Below are 27,690 nucleotides of genomic sequence, written 5' to 3'. Positions count from 1 at the left end.
ATGGCAAAACGGCCCCTGTAATGAAGCTGCAATCACTCTTGCGATCTCCATGTGATCTTGTTTCTTTCCTGAGAAACTGGCACTTCTCATCTATTATACCTCTCCTAATTCCAGGCTTTGATTTATATAACCCTGGCTAGTGCATGTCCTGTCAAAGGAGGGAGGAGTCAAGGATAAAGGGGCTCACATAGAGGGAGAGGAATTCTAAGATAGGAAGTGGGGGTTAAAGGTCGATCCCAAGTTGGATCAGACCACTCAAATGTGTGGTATTTAGTTTGGCTAATCTGTTTTCAGGTAGATACACTCCTCCCATTTAGTTCTCCTTCCATTCCAGCTGATACTGGCGAATATAAATAAAGTTCTACAAGGAAATCAAGGCATTAGAGTGGGGGACAGGAGATCTAGATTCTAGTCCTGGTGCTGCCATTCATGACTTAACATAAGTATCTTATTTTTTGCTGTGGTTCAGTTCCCTCTGCCCCCCCATCAGTAATGATGGGGATACTGAAGTCCCTTATCTCATGGGGTATTGAATGAAAGTTTTTAAAGCACTCTGATACAGTCAGAGGGAAATCACCATAGACGCAAAAGGATCATCCTCACTGGGCTCTCTTTAGTTCACTCCTATGTAAGCTAAATCTCCTTTTCTTCTTCTAGTACTAATACTAGTACTTCTTCTAGCCTAATAGGAATTACCACACTGGAAACGACCATTTGTCCCTCTGGTCAAATGACCTGACATTCAGAAACAGCCTCTATTTCATGCTCCAAAGGAACACAAAAATGCTTTTTAAAAATGCCTATTTATTTCAGTGACTGTCCATGGTCTATAATTCCATTGAATTAAATTAAAAGTCACAGAGTAAAATATTTCTTTTGGTCAGTTTCAGGTTTGCTGCCCTGTATTTTCAGCAAGTGTATAAACTGGCCGTGTACGTGTGGGAGTGAGGCTGCCAGGAGGCAGGACGAGTGAGAAAGCTGATGAAAGAGAGATTTGGGCACCCTTGCTCACCGTGAATACTACCTTGCTCTGCAAGTCGCTCTATCAAACCAGAGTCTGATGTGACCAAAGGGGAGGGGTGATGCTCAAACAGTAGAAAGGTCTCATGCCTGGAGATTCATCCTTGGGCTGCTACTGGAATGGTGGAGCTGCTGTGTGCTCTCTATTCGAGGTTAGCTCAGCTCTGAGGGCTAACCTAAACTGCACCCTTACTGTAACGGCACTATGGCTCACTGGAAAGGCATAAAGTTGCTGGGAATAAGAACACCCCAGCCACACTCTCTCCATCCTTCATCCCACCCATGGGACCTCCCAGGGCTGTCCCCTAGGTTTTTTGCAGGGTGGGGATTGTGCATACTCTGTGGTTCCAGGCCAGCACACTGGAACTCAGGAGACTTGGGTTCTAGTCCTGGCTCTGTCACTGAACTACTCTGTAGTCCTGGGCAAGTCACTTCATTCCCCTGTGCTTCTGGTTCTCCTCCCATCTAGTTAGATTAGGTGCTCAGTTATCATGATGTTAAACACCAAATAAAATAGACTGAACTCTCCAGAGCAGGATGATCTGAATTGTGTAGAGAGCCTAACACAATAGGATCCCCAATCATAACTGTGGCCTTTAGTTGCGACTGTAACACATAATGAGTGAATCAGAGACTGGGCAGCAGATGGTGTCCCAGTGTAATCTGGGTTACTAGCTAGGCTGCCTCATTTAAGGGGAAGACAATCAGGAGCATTTATTAGTAGGAGCCAGGCAGAAAGGGAAAGAATCTATCTTAGTGTGAGGAAGAACCTGAATAGGAGACCCTCAAAGTTTGGATGGATGCAGGTCCTGTTTAGCTCTAAAGAAAGTGGACTGAAATAGAAGAGGGGTCCAATGGGGCATTACTTGCTCAATGAGAAGAGGGGGAAACTGCACTCCCCATTATTTTAAGACTGGCTCTAATCTATGCTGGTGATCATAGCACTGCTCTATGAAAATGACAAATCCTTCACTTGTTTCCAGTAAAACCCCTCTGCCTTCTGTAAGTCATTTAGTCAATAAATTATGCAATCGCTACATGACATAAAATGTTCATAAATTTGTTACAAAGTTGGCAAAGTCCAATTTTAAGAACTACCCAGAAAATGATAAACTAGGCTTTTTCGATTATTTCTCCAACTAAGCCCTTCCTTTCCAGCCATGTGGCAGACATCACAGCAATCTAGGTACCAACAGCAGCTGTATGACATGAACCACTGTGCCTTTGAGAAGGTTTGTTTTTTGCCCTCATGGAAGGCTGTAGGTAAGAACAGGGCAGCAGATGTTTCCTTTCAATGCAAGTGTCCAGCAACTCATGAGCTGAGTTAGCTACAAAGAGCCTGATCTTAACACTTGCATGCAGGAAGCCAGGGAGGGCTTTGCCAATGAAAAGACTGCAGGACCAAACCCAAAGCTGAGCTGATAGTTATATCATCAGATGCCCAAACAGTCATGCCACTAATTTCTAAATTTATTTTTAATGAAGACCAGCCATTTATTAGATGCTGCACAATTCATATCAAACTGCAAAAAGCTGATTGAAAAGCAAACCTTTCCTCTTCCAGCTCACCTACACACACACACACACACACACACACACACACACACACACACACACACACCCCTAAAAGAGAACGTGGTGAGATCATTCACCCTAGATAAACATTTCCTCCATAAAAAAGGGGGGTTGCATTACATACAGGTAGCAGCATGGAAATGAAAACTGCTGACTGGCTCCTCCCAGGTGGGAGGAGTGTTGTTAACACAATGACTTGAGAGCCCAGGTGGGCCTGCAGTATAAACACCAATGTGACTACCTCTCCTTCTGCTTAAGAGGTTTACAAAGCATAACACGAATGCCTCCCGGCTGAGAAAGAGGCTCTCTCTGTAGGTTGCCACCTCATCCTGAGGATTCTTCTACCCTCCCCACATCCCATGTCCCTCCCCAATTCCCTTGAGGCCTCACTACCTCCAAGGTCTCATATATAGTAATCATACTGCCAGCTGTGGAGGAATGGATTAGACTCCATCTGAAACTCACTGATGCTGTCCTTGAACTAGCCAGAGGAGTTTACTGTTGAGCAGCTTGAGGCCTCATCTCAGATCATGATGACAGAAAAGCTATGCAGAATGCATCTGATGAAGTGAGCTGTAGCTCACGAAAGCTTATGCTCAAATAAATTTGTTAGTCGCTAAGGTGCCACAAGTACTCCTTTTCTTTTTTGAGAAAAGCTATGGCAGACCAAGAGATAACAGTCTCTAAAACATGTGCCTTTTATGGTCCAAACAGGACTATAGTCCCTATTGTTGTTTAGGGAGATTGGTGTCCCCCAGTCGGAGCTCAAAGAGTAGTGAAGTCAGAGTAGGACACACACACACACACACACACACACACACACACACACTCACTAACTGCCCTGTGGCAGAACTGAGCTCTGCAGAAGGGAGCAGAGGATTAAAACAATACACAAGAGAGAGTTAGTGTGACAACTGCAGAGTGGGTCATATAGCCTGTGAAATAACTAATCATTGCACAATAAAGGGTAATCATCATTTCTTAACACTGCAGTGCAGGAATCCAGCTTCACAGCAGCGCACAATGGGCTAAAGAGATGGAAAGCTAATTACTGCAACGACAAAAACAACACGGTGTGATTCCCCACAGAACAGGCCTGAGTGTACCTTCAAAATAAATAACTGATTCCTCATAATTTACTCATTTTTTCTCTTCCTTGGCTTGGAGATAAACTGCATATATTCCTTCCGCCCTGTCTTTCATGTGTTTATTTCTCCTGCTTGGTTTAGCGAAGCCAGGAGAGAGAAATAAAACACTGGTAGTGAGCTCCAGCTATGTACTAAATAATAAAAAATAATAATAATAATAAATAATAATAAATAAAAAAGCTGGAAGTAGGCTCCTCAAATTTCTTCCTCACTCTCCTTGCTGTCTCATATTCAAAACTAACAATGTGCGAGGAAACAAGTCCACAAAGAAATGCTTGGGGGAAAGGGGGGTTGAGCTCTTCCTTCATCCCACCCACCAACCTAGTTGGAATTAAAATTGAACCAAAAAACTTTTTACCTACCCGGAGGTGGGTTCAGGGGCCTGGGCTCCTGCTGCAACTGTCAAAGACAATATTGGCATCTAAAGCAGCGCGAGGAACGAAGGCAATGCAGCTCGGCTATGCTGACGAACTGTAGATGCTTACGATGCCATCATCTGTAGTGAGGAAACACAGCATTCTGAACTTGGGTCCTGGTTGCTGGCAAGTGGAGGAGGAACTGATATTTCAACCATCCTTTCAAAATAAAAGTGAGTCCCTATCCAAAGCCCAGACGTGAAAACATCTAAACTTCGGATGGAGGTGGGGTGTTAAACTATCTGAACCTGGGTCCACGTTTTGTAAATCCTTCAGAGACTTCTGATGAGCTAAATCAAAGCCCTGAACACCCCCAATGCAAAAGAGTTTTGAAAAACTGAACCCTTGATCCACAATAACCTTTATCTTTATAACAGTCAAACCAACTCCTCATCACAGGACAACAGCAGATTTGAACCTACAACTGATCAGCAGCACTCTAGCACTTGAGCAAAGGATGAAATCTTTGCCCCAATGACGTCAATAGCAAAACTCCACTGCATGTATAACACATTGTGCAGTAGCTTACAAAAACACCACCAAAGGTTTTGAAGCTCAGAATTTTGTCTTGTTGAGGCTGGTTCTTCTTATCATATATTTCTCTGTAATTGTTTACATCTATATTTTGTGTGTCTGTGTTAGAGTTGAATCCTGCTAGGTGGTGTTGAGCATGCTCAGCTCCCACTGAAGCCTATGGGCCTATCTTGCTCTCTTTAAGTCAATGAGAGCTTTCCTGCTGATTTCAACAGAGCAGGATCTGACCAGATGGAAGCTGAGAACACTCAGAACTATCCACTGCTCAGTATCTCACAAAAATGGATGTTTAGTAATTTTATATACTGATTTTAATGCTTTTCAGTTCACATTACTCAGCAAAAAACTTAAAAAATGGTATATTGAAATGTCCTGTCCTTCCCCCTTCCCCATCTCCATCTCTCAGAAGAGGATGTCATTCAACCATCTGTCAGAAGAACATAGTGTTCCTGTTCCAACTCACAGTAGCCTGTAATAACATTTTATCACCTGCCTGCAAAGTTTCCCCTAGCTTCTGAAACCCACAAAAATCAGCATTGCCCCCAGAACAGAATGCCCTGCTAATCTATGCACAAAAGGTTGTAGCCAAAATTTTTAAAAACTTGTGCCTAAAGTTACACATCTACAACCATATTTAAGTAACTAAAAAGTGGCCTGATTTTCAAAAATGCTGAGCACCCCGAGGTCTCCTTTCAAACCAGTAGGAGTGGCTAGAGGCTCAGCCCTTTGGAAAGTCAGGCCATTGATTTAGGCCCCTAAATATGAACTTAGCGAAGTCTAACTGTAGGCACCATTTTTTTAAAAACTTGGCCTCAGTTTATATCAAGGCTTTTCAGTTCCTTTTTACATTCATGTTTATTCACAGCTTTAAATTGATATGAATATACTGTACAGAACGCTCCTGAATGAGCCCATGAATGACTGTGATTCACACAGGACCAATGATGGCCAATTTGGCAGGATGCTAGCCTAGATAGCTTCTTAATGACCTCCTGTCCCACTGCCTGGAGACATTAAATGCATCAGCAATGCAGTGATCCTTTTAAAAAAATCATCATCCATCATGTTTTCAGCTTTGCTTTTTATTTAATAAGTTTGAGCCTTTAAAAACAAACAAACAAACAAACCCTGCTAATTACAAACAATAGCCCAAATCCTGATGCCAGCTTACATAGCAATATGGGGTGCATGACCCCCAACAGCTGCATTGACTTGCTACACAAGGGACCATTGCTCCTTCTGCAGCTGGGAGGGGAGGATCTTACGCAAATGAATATAACTCCCTGAGCAACCACCTGCCGCTTTTGCTGATGTGCTAAGGCCTCTCACAATAGCAATCCATGCACTCCTTGCATTTCTGGGGTGTGGAGACTGCTCAATCATGCTTCACACAAGTATCAGGATGCTAAAAGGAGGGCAGAGAGGAGGCAAGCCTCTGGCCCCCCCCTCTCTCTCTCTCTCTCTTTACACTGATCCATGGATATTCCAAGACAAGAGGATCAACTTGTAGGGCTCTGTGGCATGTGGGGGTGCAGCTGCATAGATCAGATTGCTGTATCAGGCCTATAGACAGTGAAAGGCCAGAACACATACTGGAGTTGGCAGTGGGGTACTGCACTGATCTTCCTGGAACCCACAAGTGTGTTATGCTTTTCCCTCTGTTCCAAGTGAGCAGGTTCTAAATAAATATAAAATCATTCTTTTTTTATTTAATTGAGGGGCAAAAGGTTAATTAAATTGTTTTCAAAATTTCTTGTACTTCTTTTGGTGACCTCCAAGCCAAGGATGACAGCAAGTATCTGACTTGCTGCCAGATTAAAGCTAATGCCACTGAAGAGCACTGTCAGAGGAGCACACAGTCACCCACACAAATGTATATATCCTTTCAAGCACAGGGCCTGAGACAGTACCCCTAGAAGTGAATAGAAAGATTCTCACTGTCTCCAGTGAGACTTGGAGCAGGCCTATAGTGTACAACTATGGTTTTTATAAGGAAAAAATGAGAAATGTTTTAAAAGTTGTTTTATTGTTCATTTATAGGAGTCCAAACCAAGCTCAGAGCCCCATTGCATAGTGCACTGCATGAGACATTTCCTGCCCCAAGGAGATTACAATCTAAATAGGCAACACAGACATAGTATGTAAGAAAGGAAATGTCATTATTCACAATTTACGATTGGGAAAACTGAGGCATAGGGTGATCACATGACTAGCCCAGGGTGGCATAGGAAATTTGTGATAGAGCTAGGAATTGAATCCATATCTCCAAAGTCTTAATGAAGTGCCTTAACCACAAAACCATCCTCAGTCATTTTAACTTGCCCTCTTTCCATTTTCCCACTTATTAAATTGTTAAGAACCTTTAAAGAAAACTATCTGGTACTTCAGTTGCCAAAGTCATGGTGCCAAAGAGTGACACTGTTTGTTTGTGGATTTTCTTAGGCCAGATAGTTTACATCCACCTGTGCTTCATCACTGAAAACATGTTCGCTGACTCTTTCCTGAGGTGAGAAATTCACTCATTTTCTCCAAGAAGGATACATCAAAGCATTGTTTTATTTCATTTTATTTCTTGCTTCCTTCCTTCCACTTTTATAGTCTTATTTCCTTATATTTATTGCTTCACAATTATGAAAGAAATAATAGGTAGAATGTTCCTTTTAAGGAGCTTCTCCTGATGTCAAAACCTCTTGGTAAAGTCCCCTAAATTCCCTCCTAGTGTATAAATTGGGAAAATTACTTGCAGATATCAAACCCTCATTTTAATGAGGATGTAACAGTGAGCCCTTCATATGTTCTTTCCCTCTAATGAAAGAAGAGTGTTTGTTATCACAGATGTCAGAAACAAAGTGGTAACCTGCTCTAACTTCCTCCTGTCCTATCACTATACAGCTCACTCCCATGAGGTACATGTTTGGGTGGAAGGAAAAGCTATCACAAGTGAGATACCCCATTTATATCCTCCCTGCTGGGGCTTAAGCACCTGCCCTCAGCTGACTGAGAAGGTGTGAAATTGTCAGGCTAAATATAAAACATAGCCTGGTGGTGGCCCTCTCTTTCACGTCACTCATGTTCTATCGGCTTTTACCAGCCCAGAATTCATGGTTAGAAATAGAAAAGTGAACTTAGTGCTGGTGAAAGATGCCAGCGTGACAGATCTGGAGACCAAAGCCTTCAATTTAGCCACAGCACAGAATGGGAAACAACAGGGCAAGCTTCTCCCATGCCTGTCCCCTTCCCCTAAAGCTTTTCTTCCCTTAACCATCACCTGGAGTGATCATTTTTAAGTTCACTGTCTGTGCACTCATTCTATCCTCAGCCACAGCGAGGAGACTGCCAAAGCAGGGCCTCAGTAACTATTGCCTTGCACCTTGTGTAGCATGAAAGCAAGTATGACTATGGGCTGAATTCTCCCTCACAGCAGAGACCTGCAAGAAGATGAGGCTGTCAGGAAGTTGGTTGTGGTTCCCCCAGCCTGTGCCATTTGGTCTTGGCACAAATTAGAGAAGGTGAGGAGCTATTCTAACTTACCCCAATGATGCAAGGTTACCAAGTGACTTTAAATACCTTTCCATCAGTAGAGGATAGCAGTGGCACAGCTGCACTTTGACATGCCTGTACCCCATACCTGTCCCCACCCCATCCATAGCATCAGGATTCAAAAAGTAATTTCTTGGTGTCTTTGAAAGGGTTTCATTCACTGCAAGTGCACCTCCTTATGGCTGAGTTTAGGAATTCTCTTGCCCCATCTGGCGCCCCCCTTCTCTTGATTGCTCATGCTGGTCCCTCTCTCAGTGACTCACAGTGCTCCTTCTTCATGACTCAGCCTCCAGCCAGGTCACTATATAGTTCCCCCTACTTCTGGGATAACAAAGTCCCACCCAGCCAGCTGTTTGAATGCCGTCTCAGGCAGTCTTCTGTTCCAACACTTAGCAACCTAATTCTGCTCAGCCTCAGACTCTAGTGCTGTTTCCCTGGGCTCCTTCTTACACCATCTCATTTTCCTACCTCTAGGTTTACTTCTGGAGCTTCCTCTGCTCCCATTAACTATTTCCCCCTTCTTGACCTCTTGTAAGACTGCCTCATTCAGGGCAAGATCAGGCTTTATTCTGACCCTTGATCTCCTACTTTTCCCTGGCCAACTCCCTTTCCCTCTGTGGAGTAACTGCAGATCTCCTCCCTGCAACCCCTTCCTGCTCTCACTTCCTGGCTTAATAATCTTAGCCCAGTTTCTCCCTAAACTGGGCTTCATCTGCCATAAGGTCCCATCAATGTGTGGTTCCCCTCTGGCCCCACCTTGAACACATTAATCCATTTAGGGCTTGTGTGGGGTGGACATCCCATCACAGTGCCTTAGCTGGTTCTTTGTTGGAACAACAAGAGGAGAGGCTGTTCAAGAATTGGCTAGAGAAATAACTGTAGTTGAGCCACAACTGAGTAAAGACCACAATATAAATGGAGTTTCTCATCCTGAGGGCAGGAGTCATTTCAAAAATTAGCTCAGTGACATTACATTTAAAGAGTGGGGGTTAAAAAATAATAAAAAAGAGTAAGCTAGTTAAAGATCCTCGAGTCAAAACAAGAAAAAATAAGAAAAAATCTTTAGACTCAAAATGGAGCTACTTAAGCATACCATTTTTGATTCAGAAGGCATGAATGCACCAAACAGAAAGGAATGATAAAAGCAAGAAGAAAAAAAAAGTGCTTAGTTAAATGGCAATGTTCAAGAGCTTATTCGAGCCAAAGGAGTAACTTCCATGGAATGAAAATCCCTCCTAGTGAAGCCAAAAATAAGGAACATAAATTATGGTAAGAAATGTGTCGGATGGAAATTAAGATGGCAAAGAAAGCAGTTGATGAGCAAATACAGAAAGATATTCTGTAAGAATATTAAAATCAGGAAGCCTACAAGAGAACTTGCAGAGATGCTGACTGATTTATTTGAATCTGTCTTTACCACAAGATGTTACAGTGATGTCTACACCGGGCCTATTCTTTTCAGAGAAACAAAGGAAACATAAATTGTCATATTAGAATTGGACAGGAAATGGTTTTCCTGTCCTGTTAATGTTTTTGAATTTTTTCTCAACCCACATTGGGATGAAAGTCAAAATCGGAAAAATATTTGTGAACCAAAAAAAAAAAGATTTTTTCATTTTGGGTCAATAAAAACAGGATTTTTTCAATAATTTTGAACTGTTTCACTTTGATTTGCATCTTTTTCTTTGTTTAATATTTAGGTCCAGCCTACTTAGCTTAAATTTTAAAATGAAGAGTCATTTTGAACTGGAAAAATCAGATATTTCTTTTTATTGTCAGGACTGCAGGGCGGCAACCATTGTATGTGTGTATAGGAAAGGCTAATTCTAGGAATTATAGATCAGAGAACCTAACTTCACTACCAGCTAAATTGATTGAAACAATAGTGAAAAATAGAATGATAAAACATCTACATGAAAACCAAATGAGAGAGAAGCCAGCACAGCTTTTATAAAAGAAAAATATGTCTCTCGTATATGTTAGAATCGTTTGAACACATCAACAAGATCACAGATAAAGGAGAACTGGTTGATGTAATTTGTCTGAACTTTCAAAAATCTTTGATAAAGTCCCTCCCAGAAGGTGTTAAGGAAACTAAGAAGTCATGGGATGAGAGGTAAAGTATCATCATGAATTAGAAATTGGTTAAGAGATGAAAACAAAGACTACACACGAATGGTATATTTTCAATAGTGTAGAAGATTAACAATAGAGTGTCCCAAGGTTCTTTACTAGAAACAATACTGTTTGTTGATTAATCATCTGGAAAAGTGGGAAAACAGTACGGTTCCAAAATTTGCAGATACAATTATTTGAGTTAAACAAGAATAGAACAGACTGAGGAATTTTGGAGGGAACTAAACAAGCTAGGTGAATGGGCAATTACAATAGCAAATTAAATGCCATGTGGACTGGTACAAGTTAATGCATATTGGAAGGAATAATATGAAATATTTCATATCTTACTGCATTCTAAATTACTTGGAACTACTCAAAAAAAAAAAAGAAGACCTGGGCATTATTGTTGACAATTCATTTAAAAACTCTGCTAGAGGTACAACAATGGTCAAAAAAGCAAAAGAAAATAAATGTTAGGATATTTAATGAATGGAATGGAGATTAAACTGAAAATATGATGTCATTAAATAAATCAATGTTACTCCCTCACCTGCAGCACGGTGGTCACCATATCTCCAAAAAAAAGGGTATAGAAGAAATAGAGAGAAGTGATTAGAAACCTGGAAAAACTTCCATCTGAAGAGCAACTGGAAAGACTGGGACAGTTTAGTTGATAAAGGAGAAAAAGAAAAGGAGACACGATAGAGATAAACTAAACAATCAATGGTACATCTAAGATCAGTCAGACTCCCATTTGCCCTTTCTCATAACACATGAGAATGTAACAACATCCAGAAGCAACACATTTAAAATGGATTAAAAGTTTTGCTTTGGGTGTTTTGGTGGGTTTTTGTTGTATTTTTTTTTTTTTTTACAGAACACATTATTGACCTGCTGAACTCATCATCACATGATATCACTAAGGCCAAGATCTTAATGGGAGTCAAAACAGGATTAACTGCTAATATGGATAATGAGAATGTCCAAAGTAACATTACAATGGATAAGGGTTTTTGTTTGGTTTGGGTTTTTTTTAGAAGGGATATGAACCCTCATGTTCCTAAGGGATAAATCAGCCAGTAACTGGTGGGTATTAAGAAGACATTTCCCTTTTGGGCAAGTTACTGCATAATTGGCTACGGTGGTGTTTCTTGCACCTCCCTCTGAAGTATCCGGTATTAGTCACTGTCACAGACAAGATCAATCAGCAGTCTGATCTACTGCTGTAATTCCTATGTTCCCTGACTGGATGACTGAAGACTTTTGATGAAGAGACTAATGAGTCATGAATTATAAATAATGCACTTCCAGTTAATTTTCCATGCTACAAATTCACGAAACATTTGAGATGAATGCACATTTTTATGAATAAATCTTTGGTCACCCAATACTCACAAGCAGTGAATAACATAACTTTGCAAACAGTGGAATGAACTTGCCGTATTTATTCTTTAAAATATTTGTGAAATGTCTTTAATACATGACCAGTTCTCATTGTAAGTGTTAGGTTGGCCTAATGAAAGGAATCAGCACCTATTCTCTGTATTATGTTCCCAGGGAATTTAACTGGCTAAATATAAGTTAGATGGGTTGGGAAAAAGGAACATTAGAAAACCTATTGTTGAGCTTGAGGGGAAAATTCATTAGTATCTAGATCTGAGGAATACACAGCTTTTGACTGGGCAGAGCTTTATTACTTTCAAGATGTGTTGTTTTTCATTCTTCACAAGCTGAAATAGATTCACAAAGATGAAGGGCCATAACCTAAGATGATGTAAGTCAGCATAGCTTCATTGAAGTCAAGGGAGTTATACACATTCAAGGCTGCTGAAGCTCAAACCCAAAGAAATTAGAGAATGGGGTGGTCTTTTTTTCCAATTTGTTTTTAACAAATCATTTTATTTTTTCTTTGTGTTACAGAGTGCTTTTCACAATAGTGCAAGACTAGCTAGATAATTAGGGCATTGTATCTAACTCCCTGTCTGTGCAGAAATTTTATCCATCTGCAATTTTTCCACTGCTTTTCAAAAAGTTTGGTGCAAACTCTGAGAGGTGCTAGGAGTCTCAATTGCTCATCACCTTTTGTGCTTTAGTCACTATTAAAGATGTCTAATTGCTGTCATTATTAGAGGTTTTCCATCCCACTAATCATGTCCATTATCACATTGAGTTTTCCCTTTAGTGGAAGCAAGCTCCCAAGAGCTATTTAGTAAGTAGTTGTCAAAATCTCAGCATATCCTGATGAATTTTCTTCAAGAAAATGTTACAATTAAAGGCAAATTCTGAGCAAAAATCCATTGGCATAAATCAGGAGTAACTCCATTAAAATCAGTGGAGTTTCTCCTATTTGCAGGAGTGGAGTGTAATTAAGATCAGAATCTAGCCCACAGATCCAAATGAGTTGCTAGGTAGCAAGGATTCAGGACAGCATCTAGTCAAAAGAAAGACAGAGGGACAGATCCTCAGCTGGTATGAGTCAATGTAACTATTACCTTGCTGAAGATCTTGCCCCGAGTGATGATTTGGTTTATTTTACCCTCATCATATTCTTGAAAATGAACATATGGCAGCACATGCACTATTGGTACCACTGGGTAGATATGTTTTATTAGCCAGCAAACTCTATAAAGTGCTTGATAGAAACAAGATGAAATTTAGTGAACCTTGACCCCGCCCTCTCTGGTCTTAAAATCATGCTACTGATGGAGATAACGGTGATAGTGATGTGGGGAGAAGCATCTGTTTGGAGCCAATGCTGATCTGCAGTATTGTCTGCATGGACACAAGCAGTGTTAGGCACAAACAAAGATACAGCACTGAAGGCAATACGGCAAAACTTGTCTGCCAGCAACAACTTCTACACCCACTAAATAAGATCTTTAAACCTGACAAAGGAGAATAGATGGCAGATACCCTGGGAAAATGTCTTAGTCTTTTAATCCAACTCTTCAGGCTAGGCTAAGCCATCTCTTAATTTTGATGGCTTGTGTCAGTGGAACTGATACTGGAAAGCAGGAGTACAGTGACACAAACCATCTATCACCTTCATTCTGCTGGTAATCCAGAGCTAAATGATGCAGCCCAAAAGCACACATGGTTTGTCTGGGAAATGGTGGGGTTAGGACAGCCAGGTAGCTGATTAATTACATCTCCTGGGCACCTCCCATCTGGGAAATGGTATGGAGGCCTAGGCAGAACTGTAAATTACCTTTACCAGACAGACAGGATTTCTTGGGGAGGATGGAGAAATACTCAGCAATTTAATTCCCCTTAGGTACAGCTTTTCCATAGGTGTAGAGGAGATGAGGAAATTTGCAACTTTGTGCCCAAGGGAGTGAATCTGCCTCTTCTCTTATTTTTCACTAGGGTTTGAAAACACCACCATCTGATTTTAGTATTTAATACTACAAGCATTTGAAAAACAACACCTTTGCTCTTCAGTAGGTGGATCTAGGCTTGAATGATGTCTTTTGACCTTCCTTAGCCTGATTACTGTTACCCACCAATGCTGACACACATGCACCATCTACAAAGCATACATGATAAGGCCAATGTTTTCAAAAGCCTTCAGTAATTGTATGTGCCTCAGCACCTTTGAGAATTAGGCCCATAGTATCAAGTTGGGAAGAAAACAATGAAGCTTTTAAGGTTAGTGAATACAAGGCTAATATAGACCCCCCCTCCACCTGCTCCTCGGGAGTTGTACAGTCTGTTTAGAATTTGATGCCTTAACCTCCAAGACCATAAAGTGAGATCAGCTAGGTTTTTAGAGTATTCACTGAAGAGGAAAGAACTAATTGGAAACAGACAACAGATGGAGACAAACCTACCTTGTTCTGTTTGCTTGCCCCTTTCCCCCTGGACTATAGAGGTATCAGGCAACGGTCTCAAATGTCTCCTGGCTTATCTTCATGCCACACAGATTCAATGCTCTCCCTTTTTGTCATGGTGAATAATGCATAGCAGAAGTTTTGAATCAGAAAACTGGGGTTATAGAAAACTTTACAAAAGATGACCAAATAAATCTTGCAGTTCTCTACACTCATGTTTTTGGTCTGGCATGCTTTGAGTGTTCTAACATATTTGAGCCTGGGCAGACTATGAAGTACAGAGCTGGGGCAGAGTGGGCAAGATGTAAATGAGAAGGGATAGATATTGATTGGGAAGGGATTCATTGATAATGAAGGGATAGGTATTGAGTGGGATTCTAAGAACACTTAGTGCTTGATATGGTTTTCCTCTTCAAATCACTTTACAAACATCAATCAATCGTTATAATGCACCCATCCCACTAGGTATGTGTTTCTGTATTATTAACTCCACTTTAGCTGAGGAAACTGAGGCAAAGAAGCTAAGTGTACCATGTGAGTCTGTATCAGAGCCAGGACTGGAACTGGCTTGCCCTCCTGTACTCAGCCCACGTGACTGCTGCATCCGCTGCTATACTGCAATGGCAGATACAAATATTAAAGTGGTCTACAGAATCCTGTGGGGGGTGGGTGGGAAGACCTGAAGGGGGGGGGAGGACAGTCAAAGGCCTAGCCCTGGAAGTAAGACAAGTGCAAGAAACCCTGCAGCATGAGCAACAGCTGAAGGAACAGCTGTGAGGCTGAACAGAAAAGACTCAGTAGAGAATGCTCCGAAGCTCTTACTGTTGATAAATCCACAGAACTAGGTATTTAAAGGTTTTGGTTTCTTTCCGGATCAGGTTCAACACATGCAGTTAGCTGGAGAACCCAGATATGACTTTCCCCTTCCCTTGTGGGGACCAGCCCCTTCTAAGGGAGGAGGGGAAATTCACTTTTTTCCCCCCACCCATCCTCTCCCATTTTCCCCAAGACATAACCATACTCTGCCAAATGTCCACCAAAGGCAGACATGGGGGGGGGGGGAGCTGTTGGTTTACATGGCTACACATCCCATAGAGATTGAGTAGACACCTCCTTCCTTTCGCCGAGCACCGGAGTTCAGTTTCACCCGTGCATTCCTCTCACCCACCCAATTTGCGCGGCCCTTCCGAGGCGAGGAACCAGGCACGCTGGGAACTTAAAATGCCCGCGGTAGCTTAGCTCTGAACGCACCGCTAGGTGCCCGCCTCGCCTACCACCTACTTCGGGAGGTCAGCTCCCGGGGCGGATTTGGCCACAGCCCGCTTCCCCTTCCCCAGCGGGGTTCCCCTGGCCCTTCTCGGCCACTAGAGGGCGCTGCCAGTTGGGATTCTGCGATTGAGAGCAAGCTCCCTTCGGAGTCGGTTTCACCTAACTTGAACTCGCTCGCAGAGAGGTCTTGATTTGGGGGGGGGGGGGGAAGAGGATCGGTTGCATTGCGAGGGAGTTTGCCGTGTTTCCTGTGCCGTATTGCTATGGAAACAGCACCAAGAAAGCGCAGGATGTATGTAGGTCATAATATCGATGAAGATGAGAAAGTTGGGGCGGGTTGGGGTAACTGTCTGGGATTCTATCAGACACCTGTTTAAAGAGAATATAAGCGGCAAGCTTGAACCAGGCGGAATGATTCAGACACATTGAGCAAATAGAGACCCACAAAGGGCACATGGAGATCCAGACCAGAGTGGGGGAAAAAAAAAGGGGGGGGGGGGATGAACAGCAGCGGCTAAAAAATGTCCATAGTTCTTAGAGATTCGTCGTTACACAATAAGACGCCTTCGCTTATCTCCCTGCACGTATATTGGTGCCACACACGCACTGGTACCTAAGCTGGACTCTCCTACAGGCAACACTTTTGGTTTAGGAAGGTAGCTGTCAACCTGTGCAGAGCAGCGAAGGTAAAATGTCTTGGGGAAAATAGGTTTCAGAGTAGCAGCCGTGTTAGTCTGTATTCGCAAAAAGAAAAGGAGGACTTGTGGCACCTTAGAGACTAACAAATTTATTAGAGCATAAGCTTTCGTGAGCTACAGCTCACTTCATCGGATGCATTATGCGTCATTATGCATCCGATGAAGTGAGCTGTAGCTCACGAAAGCTTATGCTCTAATAAATTTGTTAGTCTCTAAGGTGCCACAAGTACTCCTTTTCTTTTTGGGGAAAATAGCCTTTGATTATGACTGTGCCATTGACCCGGCCGAAGCGGCGAACCGACGGGTGTTTGAGCCCCTCCCACCTTTCTCCAAAGTAATGGAATAAACAGGAAACGGGGCAACCCAAACTGAAATCGAACCTATTTTGGGTACTAATAGAGCAGCCTGGCTGCTGACTGCAATGCAGAACTTACAGGTATGTCTCCGGCAGGGTGCAGGGGCCAGCTTTCCTGCACCTGAGATTGCCCTTGGCCCAGCCCAGAGCATGTTTTCGTGATCCAACGTGAAAGTACATACTGCTGTTAAAGCAAACTGCAAACAAGAGTGTTAAGAGATGGTGCGGGGGGGAGCTGAGCCAAACATAACAAAGAGTTGTCTAAATAAGAGTGGAAAGCATTCTTTGATCAGCATTATAAGGTTTATACATGTGTCATCGGAGTGGTTTGTGTGACAAACCACAAGACTGAGGGCTGGCGTGCGTTTAGGCAGGGAACACTCAGCTAAAATTACAGGCTTTGTAATGCCATAAAAGCGTACGGCTTGCCTACTTTTGAGATCAAATGTTAACCTCCCCCTCCCCCTCCCGCTGCAAGTACAGAATGTCAGTCAAAGGGGCAGCCCCCTGGCCTCTGCATTTCAGAGCAGAGATGGGGAACAGCTTCCGAGGGAGGAGGCTGAAATAGGGACATGTTTTCTGCTTCTCTCTGCAAAACCACTCCTCACTGGCAAGCCATAGCAAGGAGGGAGTCCTAGTGCGAAGAGATTGCCGACAGGGAAATACTCCCCCAGTCGAGAAAGAGAACTCCATTCCCAGAATCGAACCTGATGAGAGGAAGTCATAGAGGAAGGGTGGGAGGGGAGGAAACCTACTTAGAGAGAGCCGGAAGGGGAGATATATTATTCATGATCTTATTCCTCTATATAATTTGCTGAATTAGGGCCTGATCCAAAGCCCACTGAAATAAATGGAAAAACTCCCACTGGCTTCAATGAGTGTTGGATCAGACCCTTATAAAATAATCCTGCCGACCTCTCTAGGTGAGACACTTTAATCCCCCTGGTGCTGGCTCTCATGCCACAATAAATTGGTGTACTGTGATATGTCAGGGACACAACCCCTCCCTTGCAAGACAGAAAGCATCTAGCAATCTGTCAAAAGAACACTATATCCCGATGGAACTTGCTCTTTGGTCTTCTGTAAGAATTCAGATATACAGGGAAGTCGGACCTTGTCAGTTACATAATAGCTGTCCCATTAATATCAGGCTCTTTTGAAGTCTTTAATTTGCTTGAACAGCAAAGGGAGGAGGAAGGGAGGCCGGAGAGAGAGAGAGAGAGTTGTGTGGTGGCTGTAGGAGGACGAGCAATATAGGTCAGGAAAATGTGCTCCAAAACTAAGAATTTTAGCACGCCTCTTTTGCACCTCCTTGAGACCTGTGCAATAGTCCCACAGGCTCTGGGAGAGGAGGGGGGAAGCAATTCGACTACAGTGGAATACTGTTTAAATTGGTTTTGAATCTGTGTGTCTGATTTACAGGAGCCATATTCGGCTAGTTCCCCTTTAAACTTGTAAAGTGTGAGCTCTACCATTTGATTTCTTTTTCAGGGTTGCCCCATCATACCTCTAGTGGCAACAACACCCCTATCCCCTTGGTGTAGTTTTCTTTATGGGAAGTATCTCGGAGGGAACTGACTTTTCGGTGCCTGCAGAAAAGCATGGGTGGTGCAGCAGGCAAATATATAAATAGAGCTGTTTTCATGTAGCAGGGATTTCTTATTGCGGCAGCCCGGGCACACAGACACACCCCCAGTGCAGCAGCCTCATCTTAGGGCTGCTACAACATTTGCCCAACTGGGCTTTATGACGAAGATGAGCCAGGGGACTTGATGACGGGCATAAAAGGAGAAACCGAGGAATCTTTACAACAGTGGCGTATCCATGTTTACATTTAAACAGGTGGTGATGGGCCTAATGGCAGGAGAGAGAGTGAGAGAGAGTGTCTCTCTCTCTGGGCTGGGGAAGGAATGGGCAACTACCTGATTGATGAGCCAGAGAGACGAACAGAACCTCGGGAACCAAAAGCTGTTATTTTCCCCCAAAATTCCGGGTCTGAGACCTTACTCCCTTGTGATACGCATCTCTCTCCAGATACTGTTTTAGTCACAAGAAGTGAGCTGTAGCTCAGGAAAGCTTATGCTCAAATAAATTTGTTAATCTCTAAGGTGCCACAAGTAGTCCTTTTCTTTTTGCTAATACAGACTAACACGGCTGCTACTCTGAAACACAGCATGGCAAGGTAAGAGACAGCCTATTTGGAACATAGGGGAGAAATCTTGCTAACCAAACTCTAACCCATTGAAATCAATGGGATCAGTCCCCTACGGTTGAGAGAGCAGGATCCGGTCCCAGAGCATTCATCCTCACCATTTTGGTGGCCTCTAACTCTCCTCATACAAAAAACAATCCGAAGGGTGCATATGCTTGTGAGTGGAGCAGTGAAATGCAACTAGGTAATGTTCAGATGGGAATGGAAAGTGCCTATGAATGACAATATTATGATTGGTGTGACTTCAGACTCCGCATGTCTACATTCTGGGCCTGATCCTCAGCTGAGATCAATCATCCTCACCCCATTGACTTCAATGGATGGCCCTCGATTTACACCAGCTGAGGAGCTGCAATACTGATTATTTCTGGCGGGTCGCCCCTGTGGTTTGGGATCCCACATACCGTTTCCCGCAATCACAACTTCGCCTCTCGGACCTGCCTCCCCCCCCCCCCAATCTCACTCTCTCCTTTTCACTTTCACAACAGTTACTTGAGCCCTTCGGTCTTCCCATTGATATGAAAGTTTCAAAGATAACATCTGCCTCAAACAGCCTACGTGTCAACAGCTCCAAGCGCCCGACTCTTCCTCTCCCCCGGGCCCGCTCTTTGGGGGCATTTAGACAGAGCTGTAGGCGCAAATCACGAGTTCGGGCACAACAAAGGGAAACTAAGGGCGGCAGCATCAGCAATCGCCAAGGCTGGGTCATAAATTAACTGGACCATCGTCTCCCCATCCCCAACGCGTGCGGTTTTAAAAGTCCTCCCGTCCTGAGCCTTACGGTGATCACAGCTGTAGGTGAGCCCGCGAGGTAACAGACGGTCTCTAAGGCTTATCACGGTTTGTACCCCCTCATTTTCCGAACCCCGGTTTGAGGCAAGGGCCTTTCGGGGGATCACCTCTTCTCCCCACCCGCTCCCCTCCCCGTGCCTGACAAATATTTGCTACCTTCTTTTAACCAGCATCGGTAAATACAGTATCCTGCGGTATTAAAGCAAAATCTCTTTGATGGGCGAGGGCAGGCAGGATCGTTCGCTAGCAGGTAACATCTCTCAGAAGTGGCGAAATAAACATGCCACGTTTATAGGCAGGAGTGACACAGAGCCCAGAAAATGCCTCGCTCCGTTGGAATGCAGCAGTTACATAAAAACGCCGTGGATACTTCCTAAAACATGCGAGGGAGTCTGCAACCAGGGTCCCGCGCCTCTCTTTCACCCCTATACCATTGTAACCTTGTTTCTAGGGTTATTACTATAATGGTCATTCAGAACAGACTGCTGTCTGGTTGATGCAATTGCTTTCCGTCCTCCCTCTAGCTACTACCCCCTTGTCGCCCTCCCCACGCCCGATCCATTTAGCAAAAGTTTCCTTTTGCCAGGACAGATTTTCTACTGGAAAACAAAATGCAAGGCTCGATTATTAATTATTATTATTTAAAAAAAAAAAGATCCTCGCGCAGACTTTCTTATAACAGCCGCAGCTGGATTCCAAGTCAGCCCAGCGAGGCTATAGGAAATAAAGAAAAGACCAAGTGACAGCCAAGGCAAAGGTATCCTTACCTGTAATGCAGTCACGAGAAGGTGCATCCTCCCCCGCCGCCGGCGATTTGCTGGGAAGGGCGATTGGGAAGTCCACCCAGCCCTGGAAGCAAAGAGCAGACTGCACACAGTCAGAGTCCAGCGGCAGCCTCTTTATCTTTCCCTTCCATATCTTCGACAGGGGGTGGGTCGGCGGAGGGAGGGGGGGAAGAGGGACAGATTAGTCGGAGCTGTGATGGGGCTGGGGGGGGGGGGGGGGAAGAACACCCGTTTGAAAGCTTTGGGCAAGTCAAGGTGGTGGTGTCCGCGCTGATCGAGTTTGTCACACACCCAGACCCACTCAGCGGCTTCTGGCACTTTGGAGCCTCTGCCTCAGCTCAAGTTGAATTGCTTTAGTTTTTTAAATGTAAAGCAACAGTGCTATGAGACCGGGCTCAACGCTTTAGACAAGACTCGGAGACTCCAGCATAGCAGAGGCTGGGGCTCTTAAGTGAGTCGGGAATCATTCAGTCTTCCCCCACCCCACCAACGCTCCTGGAGACACAAGGACCAGCGGGGAAGAAGCGCCTAGGTGAACTTCTCTGTTACATTCCCTTGTTAGCAGGGGAGTTCGACTCTCCAGGCTGCTCCCCCTTCTGCTCTGTGCGTGTTCGATTAGCTGCAACGGGCAGGCAATTTCTGCAGAGAACATTTACAATTTTCTTTCAATACGACAGGATTAGTCGCTGTTGAAGGCTCTCCTCCAATAAGATCAGCACTGCTTTCTGATTTGGCGGCTTCACTGAATAGAAATGACTGCTTCTTGTTATCTCCCTCTTCCCCTCTCCCTCATCAGAAGTCTTTATCTACAATTTGCACGTCAGAACCGATTTTTTTTTCAATTACCTTTCCCCCTCCCGCAACATTCCCTCCTTTATTTCTGGTTGCTCTTGCAATCCCCTGATAGCTGTAACTCTCAACCAATGTATAGCGGAAAAGCAGATCTTGCTTTTAGATTATTGCAATCATATGAGTCTCTGTGCACTGGGGGGAGGTGGGGGAAATGTTATTACACTAAATCCAGTTTAGTTTTTTAAACAGATTATTGTGCTGAAATATTCATGGGATGTTGTTTCCTTGGCACAATGACAAACGAATTAGAGGAAGGAGATACATTCTGCGAACAACAGTTAATTCTTCTTGGGTGTAAAGCATTCTCTTTTAATTAATAATCATTAGGCTGAGAAGTATTTACTTTGCTTTAGGCAATTTGCCAATTTGGGGGAAATAATCTGGCTAAAACCATCCTTTAAAAAAATGTTTGCCTTTTTGGTACCTCGATATTGATTTGTACAGATTTGTGCTATGGGGTGATGATTTTTCCCTTGGGGGGGGGGGGAATACTGAGTGTGAGGAACTAGAAGAGGGGACGTAATCGGTTCTGTTATCCAAAGAAACATATCTGGTAGGACAGATCTGAAGAGAGAGAGAGAGATTGTGAAGGTGACATCGGTTTATGGCTTGGTGTTATGTGCCCCGCATTTTGAGAGTCTAGCCAATAATCCCCATGTTTTATATCAAATAGCTAACCCGCAGTTAGAAGGGCCTGTTGCTTTTAGAACACGATACCAGGCGGTGTAAAGGCGATACAGCACAACCTGAACTGGCTACCATTAGTCCTATTGCCTAGGCCTGTAGATAAATGATCTAAACCAGAATTGAAACTGGTGGCCCTGTTTCCCTTATCCTCCGTTCCACAGAAGCCACACACTTTAATGGATGTGGTTCTCACGGGGTGCTTGCCCGTTCTGCTAAGCCACCTGCTTCACTAGGCCCCACACTGCTGAATTCGGCTGGTGCCCCTTTTCCTGGAACTATACTGAATACAGCAGCACTACGAACAGAGCTTAAAATGTCTAAAGGGACCAAGGACGAGTAAAGGCACCTGAAGTTTTTATCTTAGGGACAGGAGAATGTTCACCTCTGGAATCATTTTCATTGGCCAGTTCTTGGTTCAAACAAGGTTATAGACTGTTGAGCCCACCGTGCCTAGGAAGTTAGTGAACTTTGGATTCATTTGGCTGTGGGTATAATACAGTTTTCACTCCTGTCCTGGACACGCTGTCGGGGGGGTTAACTGCTGGCTGATGCGCAATTCTTTAGGTGTAAAATATAAAGCGTGTTAAAGCAACTGGTGCATATATTCAAATCTCCTCCTGCTTATGTTCTTATACCACTTTAGATTTCCTCTGGCCCCCACAGGAATGTAAAATAATTCTGAACGAATGGGGTTGATTTTCTTCTCGCATAAACCTTAATCCAAAAGTCATTTCAATCAACAACATCAGTCGTCCCTTTGGCTTCGATCCAGGCACCGGTGCTACTATCATGTAACTCCATGGAGATACTCTTGATTTTTTTTGCCCAGCAAAAGCGAGCGGAAAGTCAGGCTCTGAAAGTACTCACCCACCTACACTTCTTGCAACAGTCTTGCTGGTGTAAGAGGAAACAGGTACACCAAACTCTTAAAGTCACATTAGCAGACTCCGAGACCTTGTCGCTTAACATATTTTAAAATGCATTAATCAAGATCCTCATTAGGGGAAAATGGGAGAGTACACGCCTCTTGCCTCCCCCCACCCCCAGGTGCGTTTTTAATGTTTGATTGTGCACGTTGATTCCTGTGGAATTAATTAGAGTTCAATTATCATATACACAAATCAGCCTTGCCTAGGGCGAGGCGGATTAAGAGGTGTGACAACTATGGCCCAGTTGAACTATTCTTCCTTCTCAGGTATTTCACTAGCACAGGTGTCTGAAAATGTTGCTTCCTTCATTTAATGAGAAGGGGAAAAATACTTCTTTTTTTGGAGGGGAGGGACACTGCCCTTGTCCCACTATCAGCCCCTCCGAAGTATATTACTTCATAGGGAGACTTCGAGGGCAGTAAGTAGCCTTCAGGATAGGACGTTAGTGGCTCTCACCAGCTACAGGGGGCTCCATACTGATTTAAGCGGGTTCCTATAGACCCTATCACAGCTCCAGCCCAAAGCTAAGATATAGACGCGCATCGGGATCGCATTGGATTAGAGCCCTAAGTGATGAAAATGTAACCAAATGACCCCCAAACCTGGCTCGTTTCAGTTCAGTCCAACCCTCCTTCCCCAGAAAAATAAAGAGACGTTGCTGTAAATTGTAGTATATACAAATGCACGTCTTCTTTTTTCCTTCTTTCCTCGCATGCCGTGCCTAGGGCCTATTAAGACTTCTTGTCTCTGAAATTTATAGTACACAGTATTTCTGTCCTAGGGAAATTAGAAAGGTTTCCCGCCTCTCTCTCTAAACTGTATTCATAACCAGTTTTATCAAATATATCTCGATGACACCCAAAGACTCTTTGGTAAACAATGCCTTTAAACTTTGACAGAGCATCTATTTTTGCAAACTCCTTTCTTCGGAGCGGTAAATCTGTTTCACAAACCAGCTACAACACATTTGATGCTCTCAAGTCTAAAATATTTGAAATGCAGAACCCTTTCTCAAACAAGCAAGGGCGAACAACAAGCCTAATCGCCTGCAACCTGTTAAACAGCTGTAGAAGGAAACTGATGTTAAGAAGGGGCGGGGGGGGGGGAGCAGTGTAACAAGAAGCAGATTTTACTAACGCCAGACTTATCTCTTTCCCCCATCCCACCCATGAGCTTAGGAGTGCTTCTGGAGGAGGAAATAAAGTTGGGAAAGTTTCAGTGGCTGTATTGTTAATAATGTGATTCACCTTATTATCCTATAACTATATAATAGCAGAACCCCAAGGCAGGAGAGAAGCCCCCGGTTATGTTGAGAGCGGGAAAAGACAAGAGTTTGCAATCTGGATAAATGCCATGCGGCGAGGGATGGAAGGATGCAATTGGATGTATTCACCATGAAGACATTTTCGCAGACCTCCCTATGGCCGTTTTGATTGTATATCCTGCGGGAAGCGGGGGGTATCTTGCACAGGCCTCTCTGCGGGGGTAGTTCTTGCAAGATCAGAACGAAGTGGTTTGATGAAACTCTGCTCTACAGGGCATTGCAGCAATTCCCTGATTCAGCGCCTCAGTGCGCACTGAGAAGATCAAATAAGGCTTCAAAACCTTTCAAGCCTGAAGGGAAACCGGCGTCTCCTCAGTTTTGCAGAGTAAACCGCTCATCTATTACCGTGAGTGCGCACAATTACCCAACCAACAGCACGACCTGGCTCTAGGTGTAACGTAAGGTGTCACTTCAAGGACCTATGAGAAATCCCCGTCTTCTGGGAAATGAAGTAACTAGAGGGGAACGCTGCACATTTCTCATCTTGCTTTCCCAGAGGTATTAATACCATTAGAGCATCCAAACCCAGACGAATCCAGGGAGCTCCACTCATGGTATCAGAGTTTCTCCTGGGGGAAAGGGGAACTACGTTCTGCTGGCCTCATTCTCGCTAGGGGTCCCATTGCAGTCTACTAGAGGGCAGGATTTGCTCCTCACTGTTTTTGCGATACGAAGGAACCTGTCCTAAAGTTTGATCATCCTGTCCATCCCGTTTTCAGGTAATCACTATTCTCTCTGTGCATGGTACTAAACTCATGAACACAGGCTATCAGTGCACTGGTCAAATCACACGTAGAGCGGTACTGCACGTAACTGATGCATGTTTAAGTGTTAGCAAAGTTTCCCTAGAAAGAGTTTGGGCGGTAAAAGCGGCGCATCTTCACAGCACCGAGGACAGCAACACATAAGTCTTAACCCCCGGGGCAAAGAGTTGGCACTGCCACTGCTACTCGTCATGTATTCGTGTAAACACCCACTCAGTCATTCCTGGTCCATGAAAAGCAGGCTCGCCTCTAACAAGACAGAGCTGGAACCAGCTCGCGTTCCGACTGATGGCTCATCAGTCCCGGGGCGCGCAAGAGAGGACACCCACCTGTGCTACCGAAGAGGGGGAGACTGGAACACTTGCTTCCCCGTCTGCGGTTCAGCTCCCTGTCCCTTGGGGCTGTTGGAATCAGATCGCCCCTCCGTGGGGAAAAAGAGGCACCATGACAGGAAACGGTCATTCCAAATTGGGACAGGAATACCCACGGATTGCTTCCTTTTTCTTTAGGAAAGCAGCCAGCCAACCGCAAATGTATCCTGGGCCATATGCTTCCTTGTAGCTTCAGCAGTCCAATCACTGCGGAAGAAGGCGATTTTAGGCTACAGGTTTCCCATAATAATAATAATAGTTAATAAAAAAGCGTTAGCCTTTCTTTGGAGAAATAAAAGCCGGGATATGGACATTTGGTCTAAACGCTTCTACCGCACGCTGTTCATTGTATGACTGTCAAGTTGGCTGCCAGGCAATGAAAGGAGAACCATTAAACTAATCTAGCCGGAGCTAAACCATAACACCCCATGGCAGAGATGGTGAACAGAGGTCTCCGAGTAGTACCTGTGGCACTGTGTTCCCAACCTTTCCGAAAACTATTGTAGCTTCTGACCTCCCCAGCCGCACTGCTGGAAGACTTCTGCAGGATCTTCCACTAAAGCACCGAGGATAGGCTACACACCGGCTTATTTCTGGAGCGGGATATTCTAGGGCTACCGTGTTGATCTAAATAAGTTTCGTGACATTAGTTTTCTGCTGTTTAGCTTTCTGTGTGCCGCTACACCCATTTAACTTCATCACCGTAGGGGAGCCTGCAGATGGCTGATGTAAAGGAGCTGGGTAGGGGTGCAGGCGTTTGGGAGAGTCCAGTGCAACAACAAAAATGGGAAACTATAAACAAGCAAGGTTCAAACAACTGAAAGTGAAAAAGAGACAGAGGAAAGGAAACAAAACAAAACAACAAAGTCAGCCTCCATGCAAAGAAATGATTAAAAGGCACTTACCAAACCGAAATTCAATGCTCTAGCTGAACTGACGTTCTTACCTTTAACAGATAAGGGCATATAGTCAGCTGCCTAAGTCCAGATCAGTCTGTTCATATGGGTAAAGTAAAGTTAGATCTGCCGGGAGAAGGCAATAAATCATTGTAATATGGCAACTCAGGAGCTAGCTAGCCAGGGAACTACGAGCCACATAGCTCCTTCTTCCCGCCTGAAAGCACTGGAACACAGACGCAAGGAGATAGATGCCTTGTCCCCCTTCTCCCCCCCACCCCGGCTAAAGGAATTAGCTACTGAATCGGTAATAGACAATCGCTATTTTTCTTCCTTCCCTGCGCGATGACAGTTGTTTCCTAGACCTTTGGAAGCTCAAAGCCAGAGATAATGGGAATGATTATCAGGAACAGATTATCAGGAACAGACCGTACAGATTAATTTGAAATTCGCAGAGATCTGGGACAAGAGTCAGGGATCAGGTTGATTTTTCAAAGCCAAACTGATCCACTCTCGTTCCAAAGGGAGTGGTGGCTCGCTGGACACATTACATCTACTGTATTATTAAGGGTATAAATCGTGTCTGGGAGACCAAACCTACAGGCACAGTAACGATAAGAAGCTAACACGTCGGAAGCATTGCAAGATGAACGCGCAATGAGTTTGTCTGTCAATAAACCCTTCAAATTGCAGACGTCTCTTAGGCCGTCTAGGTATAGACGACATTGCCTGATCTTGGCAAACACCACAGGATCCTACGCGAACCCATAAGGTCCTATGTAGGTTCTATGCAGATATGTGGACTGATCTCAAGACTATTTTAGAGCAATCTTCAAAATAATATGTATTTATTGAGCCACCAATATAATATCGTAAAATACATGGAACTTTGCATGAGTTTATGCACATGATTGAAAATGATTGGTCAGAACACCGCCGTCAGAAATATTTGTGAACCTTGCTTTAAAAGCAAAGAACAAGTAAGCACACTGAAGGTATATGGGCTGCATTTAGAGTGTGTATGATTTCAAAGTGCAGCCGGCCAGCTGGGGTTATAATGACCCAGGTCTTGCAGGTGCAACATACCAAGTGTATGGCAGAGGCCGATAGCGTTAATGCAGTTCTCCCTGAAGAAGGAAGTAAAAACAAGAAACCGAGTTACCTCCCGCATCATGTTTTCTTAGTTATTGCACGTAGAAGCACAAACCCACTAGACCTAAAACCCCAGCTGACCGAGTGCTTTTTAAATTGTGTCAAGCCAAGCGTCAAGTCAGAAAGAAACTAAGTGAGGCTGAGGGCCAGATCAACCGAAGAAACTTGAGCGTCTCGATGAAAGCCCGGGGGATGATCGCCACTTTCCTAACCTTTTTCAGCACCCTGGACAGTTCAGTCTCAGCTCAAGCCCTTGGAGAGGGACGGACTCCCGTCCTCCTGGCAATGGTAAGCCGGAGTCTGCCATTCCTACTGATGTTTAACGTTAGCTTGTTCTTTGTCTTTTCATCTGGAAACCTGGACACGCAAACTTCCCCGCACATCAGCATTGGGAAACGTTCTAAAAGCCCACTTCCCAAAGCC

The 27,690-nt window shown here is 44.0% G+C and overlaps 1 protein-coding gene across 4 annotated transcripts in view; it reads right to left on the bottom strand.

The window, feature by feature from the left end:
* The window catches only part of CHRM2 (cholinergic receptor muscarinic 2), a 139,076-nt gene extending 113,650 nt beyond the window's left edge, over positions 1 to 25,426 (bottom strand). For 2 of the 4 annotated variants that reach the window (XR_006282658.1, XR_006282657.1), the window contains exons 1-3: positions 22,699 to 22,835; positions 20,275 to 20,425; positions 4,106 to 4,239 (exon numbers count right to left, since the gene is read on the bottom strand). The gene's annotated coding sequence lies outside the window, so the exon portion shown is untranslated. Of the gene's footprint in view, positions 1 to 4,105; positions 4,240 to 20,274; positions 20,426 to 22,698; positions 22,836 to 25,177 lie in introns of those variants that run through there. The other 2 variants (XM_038387721.2, XM_038387722.2) reach the window with 2 other exon arrangements.
* Between the last annotated feature and the right edge of the window lie 2,264 nt (positions 25,427 to 27,690).

This window comes from Dermochelys coriacea, chromosome 1 (assembly GCF_009764565.3).
Source record: "Dermochelys coriacea isolate rDerCor1 chromosome 1, rDerCor1.pri.v4, whole genome shotgun sequence".
Lineage (NCBI taxonomy): Eukaryota > Metazoa > Chordata > Testudines > Dermochelyidae > Dermochelys > Dermochelys coriacea.
This window is presented reverse-complemented; position numbering and strand designations above follow the sequence as displayed.